This window comes from Pinus tabuliformis, chromosome 5_2, assembly GCF_031772625.1.
Source record: "Pinus tabuliformis cultivar Carrire ecotype Pingquan chromosome 5_2, CPIR1, whole genome shotgun sequence".
Lineage (NCBI taxonomy): Eukaryota > Viridiplantae > Streptophyta > Pinopsida > Pinales > Pinaceae > Pinus > Pinus tabuliformis.
Window position 1 is genome coordinate 141,910,362 of NC_142306.1, and position 6,000 is coordinate 141,916,361.

Sequence of the window (6,000 nt, forward strand, 5' to 3'; positions counted from 1 at the left end):
TAATGGAAAGGGTAGCAGTAAAATTGTAATAAATTTGATCAATGTTGTTATTATAACTCAGGGAGCCTAAATCCCTTTCTAAATCCTTTAAGAAAAGGTCTATATTGCTTATATCAAAGCGAGTGTGTCTTTGGCTTTCACTAGTCTCCTGCATGTGACTGGTATGTATAACAATATTGAGGGTTAAAGACAAAGGCCTGTGGTCAGAGTCAGGCTCGTAATCATTAAGTAGCTCAAAGTTTGTAATATGGTTGAAGACATGGGTGTCAAAAATTGCATAGTCCACGAAACTACTACCCAGCCCATGGAAACATGTCATTTGACTGGAGGAAGGCCACTTGTTAATACAATTGAAAATGATCAAGTGCTAATAACTATAAAGCTTGAGGAGCTCAGTGTCGAATAATTTCTCATTTATGTCTTCAAAGTTTCTCTTCAATCTATTAGCTAAGTTACCATATTCATCAAGCCACAAGAGGTCAGGGTTAGAGCTGTTACTTAATATAATAGCTTAGTTAGTAAAAGTTCTAGCATTGAAGTCACCAAGTAAAAGGATATTACCTTCATTCTATACATTGTGGATGTCTTTTTCTAAGGTATTGAAAGGACAATTATTATCCAAGTTGTTTTTCTTGTAGGATGTAGAGTCGATATGAGTGAAATAGTAGATTGCAAGAAAAACCCTATTGGTGTTAGAATCGAAGATATTGATCCAAATGTAATGATTGAAGGGGTCAATTTTATGAAGTTGGATGTGAGAAGAGACCATGTTACTTATATAATAGGTTATACCACCAAGATCCCTCCAGGAGTATTTCTTATTCCAAGCTGACCAAAGAATGAATTTGTCAAGGTGAGGGACCCTAGATTCGTCATGTTCCCAAGTTTCAACTAAAAGAATAGGATTAATATCCCCCAGGATCCAACTTAACATAGGTCCTTTACACCATGGAAAACCACAACAATTCCAGTAGAGGATTCAAGGTGATGCTAGTCCCTATTTATCACTCGTATTTTGGACTCTATCTCTAATAATAACTTTCTTATCTTAATGATAACTCATTACCCTTATTTTCTTGCCTCCTTGAGCTTTTTGACTTCTTTCCTAAGTTCAGCTAGGTCTTCTGAAATAATATTTTCATTTATAAAGATTCATGTTCCTTTTAGGCTTGGAGATTTCCTGAGTATATCTAATTTATGGTCATTACAACTTACCTTAACTTGGATTAGTTTGTGTTTATGCCCAAGTATACCCGTATTTCTTCTGTAAGATAAGTTGTTTGAATTTGAAATTTTGTTTTTAATTGCTCTTTTACTATTTCTAATGTGTCATCATTATTTTGTTCTTCTATACCAACAATTATAATATGCAAGGCTCTTTTATGGCGCTCATGGTTGAGTTCAATCAATTTGTTAATTTCCTCTTTTATGGGTTTAATATCTAATTTATTCTTTGTTTTATTTAGGGTTGGGTTATTATTTAGTTGTTCTTTTAGATTTTTAATCTTGCTTTTCAAGGTGTCATTTTCTTTAACCATTGATTATTTATTATGTTCCATTTATTGAATCCTACATTTTATTCCTTGGAGTTCAATCTCAAGTGTGATTATTTTATTTTTTGAAGATTCGTGATTCTTATCAAACATTGTGGTTCATTCTAGTTTAAATTGGTTTTCTCTTTTTCTCTTCATCTCTAAAGATTCAATGTACTCATAAAAGATCTCTAGGGTAATTTTACTTGGTCTCCCTTTGCTAGAGGGGGTCTTAGAAATGTGCAGGGAAGTACTCATAGTGTAAATAAGCAAAACTTAACAAAAGGAAAATAAGAAGGAACGTATGCACCTGCTAGAATTGTATTTAGCGTCAGAGAACCAATAGTAATGTATCCACAACCAAGATGTATCCACACCAGCCAGACCACATTGCGGAGGTATTCTATTAAATCACCGCACCACATAATCACCGAAGAGGTTTATATTTATTTGCCGAAGGGAATCACCGCAAATGTTTACATAAATAACTATAGAGCAAGTAAATATGCGTAGGGACATGTTTTTATATGTCAGAAAATAAGTTTCGCACCACAGAGATGAAGTGAATCACCACACAGGCTCGTATAAATCACCACAGAGCGAGTAACTGAAGTAGACAATATACCGAAGTGAATCACCACATAGATTTATTCACTATAGTGTCCTTTAATTCACTGATACTTTGACCGATCAACACCGCAAAGTTTATACCCTTGGTCCGATTCTGCAGCATTTGCTTTGTCTCATCACTGCAAGGTATATCTATGCGAGAGCCACAAAGTTATCCACTCTTGCTGGCCTCATAGGTATGTTTATGCGAGACAAATGCATATATGAGAGATGCATATATATTTAGAACATAGTGTTGAAGACCGCAGGCAGAGTTCAAATATGCCAAAGACCACAAATACATCAAATATGTTGAAGGCCATATACGAAGTTCAAATGTGAGAGCCACATATATATTCAGAACACAGTGCCGAAGACCGTAGATGGAATTCAAATATGTCAAAGACCACAAATGAAGGGCAAAGCGAGTAACTGAAGCAGACAATATACTGAAGTGAATCATCGCAGAGGTTTATTCACAATAGTGTCCTTTAATCGACTGATACTTTGACCGATCAACACCGCAAAGTTTATACCCTTGGTCTGATTCTGCAACATTTGCTATGTCTCTCACCTTAGAGGTATATTTATGCAAGAGCCACAAAGGTATCTAGCCTTGCTAGCTGCACAAGTATGTTTATGCAATACAAATGTATATATGTGAGAGCCGCATATATATTTAGAACACAGTGTCAAAGACCGTAGACATAGTTCAAACATGCCGAAGATTGCAGATAGATCAAATATGTCAAAGACCGTAGACAAAGTTCAAATGTGACAGCCACATATATATGCCACAAAGTTCAAATGTGAGAGCCACAATGTCGAAGACTGTAGACACAGTTCAAATATGCTGAAGATCGCAGACGAAGTGTAGAGAGAGTAACTGAAAAAGACATCATACCGTAGTGTACCACCACAGAGGTTTATTCACTATAATGTCCTTTAATCCACTGATACTTTGACTGATCAACACTGCAAAGTTTATACCCTTGGTCTGATTCTACAACATTTGCTCTGTCTCATCACCGCAGATGTATATTTATGCGAGAGGCACAGAGGTATCCACTCTTGCTAGTCACACAAGTATGTTTATATGAGACAAATGTATATATATGAGACACAGATATATCCAGAACACAGTGCCAAAGACTATAAACTGAGTTCAAATTTTTCAAAGACCTATTTTCATATAAAAAGACCATTATATAATAAAAACACTCATAAAAATGATTTAATTCATTATAAAATTTCTTTTATTTGAAGTTCTTTTTATTTGATATGTGAATACATTTTCTCATTACATATATCTAATTTCAAAAAAAACCTAACCTATTAGGTTTCATAACTCTTTATCTAATATCAAATAAAACCTAACCTATTAGGTTTCATAACTCTTTATCTATATCTCATTCATAACATTTTTCTCTTGCAAAATACCAATTCCAAAAATGAAATTAAAGTAGAATGATAATTATGATTCTTGAAATAAGATTTATATGAAAAAGATTCCATGCAGGGAAATTTACTTCTTCAATTAATTCCATAAAAATTAGAGTGATTAATCTTAAAGTGTGTTAAGCTACATTAACTTCAAACATAAATAAGTTAATAAATTAACATATTTATGTATTAAGGTACATTAACCTACCATTAACTATCAAACATAAATAAACTAATAAATTGACATATTTACATACTTTAAGTACTTTTTATTACTGGAAATTAATTGTTTGTACATTTGAGACCACACGGGAAACACCATTGATTTCATTCTCCATTAACTCTGACTAGATTGACGATCAACCTATTTTAATTTTCTAAATTATCTATAATTGTTTGTTTTTTTTCTTAATTTAATTTTATAATTTATATAAAATTCATGTTAGAAATTCAAATCAAAATTATGAATGTGTGGGAATTATATATATTTTTAAATACGCAATTGAAATGTTGCACATTTTCAACCTATTATAAATAATAATAATTTTCATTTTTCATAAAGATTAGAAAAATTATTTGGAGACATATTTAACATGTACATTGCTTGGCCTTTAGGCAAAATGATAATTTTTCATGAATTGATAATTTATCCATATATCATGATGTGATATTAATCATAATTATTATACAATATTAAAGAAGGGAAACATTTTGGAGACATTCAATATATACATTGTTTGGCTTTAGGTAAAATGATAATGTTTCCAATATATTATGATGTGATATGATATCATATTTTTTATACAATATTATAAAAGGAATTTTAATTTTTTTTTGAAATTATTTATGGGAAAATATGATATTATATTTGTTAGTAATTTTTTAAAGAAATAATTTTATTATGAATTAAAATAGATATATTTAAATATTGTTGTATTGAAATATTAAAATGATTTTAAAATAAATGATAGTTAATTATTTAAATATAAATATTTATAATTGAATTTATAATTAATGATGTTTGTTTTTATTTTGGAGTAGAATTTTTATAATTTTAATCTAATTATTAATAATTGTTAGGTGGATGGCATTGATTTGATTTTTATGAAATATTTTAAAATATTTTTAATAATAAAGATTGAGATTTATTTTAAAAATAGTTTTGTTATTTTTGCAATTTTATTTTAAAAAATGTTATATGAACAAGTGTTATTGTTTTTTGGGTATTGTTATTAGAAAGACATGATATTGACCCATGATGTCATAACAAAGTCTATTTACAAGTGAAGAATCTCCATGATACAGAGGAGACAAATCTCTATGGTTAAGGATTTGTTACATGTTTTTATAAAAATACAGATGTTTAACTCATATATTATTTTTTTAATAATAATAATAATAATAATAATAAATTTAAAATACAATTATGATTTAGTTAAATTAAGTAATGTGAGATGTATTATAAAGTAAGTTCTTTGATGGCTACTAACATGTATAGAACATTTAATTTTTAATTAAATTATTTAATACAACTTTCTTAATACTTCAAAAAAACCCTCTAATCATATATATATATATATATATATATATATATATATATAAAGTTCATAAGTCTACATAAAAAGTTCATCAGTTGGAAGTAATGCTTCCATGTCATGTGTAGTTGTCATTGTGAGTCCCGAGGTGTCAATCTAGAAGCTATTGATTGCTATGTTATGAGTTGGAGTCGTGTAATATCCATGTCAGAGATCCACTTTCTTAGGATCTAGATTTGTTGAAGTGAGAGATTTATGTCTTATATATGTGTAGCTGTTGTGATCAATAAAATGTGAAGTGAGTGTGATTTGTGTTGTGGGTGCAATCACTCTCTCAATTTCTTCTAATTTTTTCTAACATGGTATTAGAGCAAGTTCAACCCTGACTCTCTCAAGAGAGGGGTTGTGATCATGGAATGTTGAACAATGCTAATTCTCTATACATAGAGTAGGCTTATGTGATATACTACTGTGTGAGAAGATTAAATAGTTTTTTTGTCTGTGTGAGTGATTTCAGATGTGTGTTTGTATGTGTGTAAGTTAGAGAGTTGCCTACTTGTAGAAAAATAAGATCAAAGCTAAGTATCTTCTTTAAAAAAGGAACAGAGCTTATTTGAATTCGACCTATTGCTGCCATATCGTGTATTTTTGAGGCAAAAAGCGGGGTGATAAATATTTCACATCTATTAAGAATCTAATTGAGGGATCTTTGCTATTTGTTGTCTGTGTAACATTTTTTGGAGAGCCGAGTGTATGCTTCTTGATCTGGTTCTGTTCGTAGGCATCATCGAGTTGCACACAGAGAGGACGAGGACCATCAATGTCGAGTTTTTGGTCTATCCTGCCACTTATTTCAATAACTTCAAGATCGTTTTTCTTGT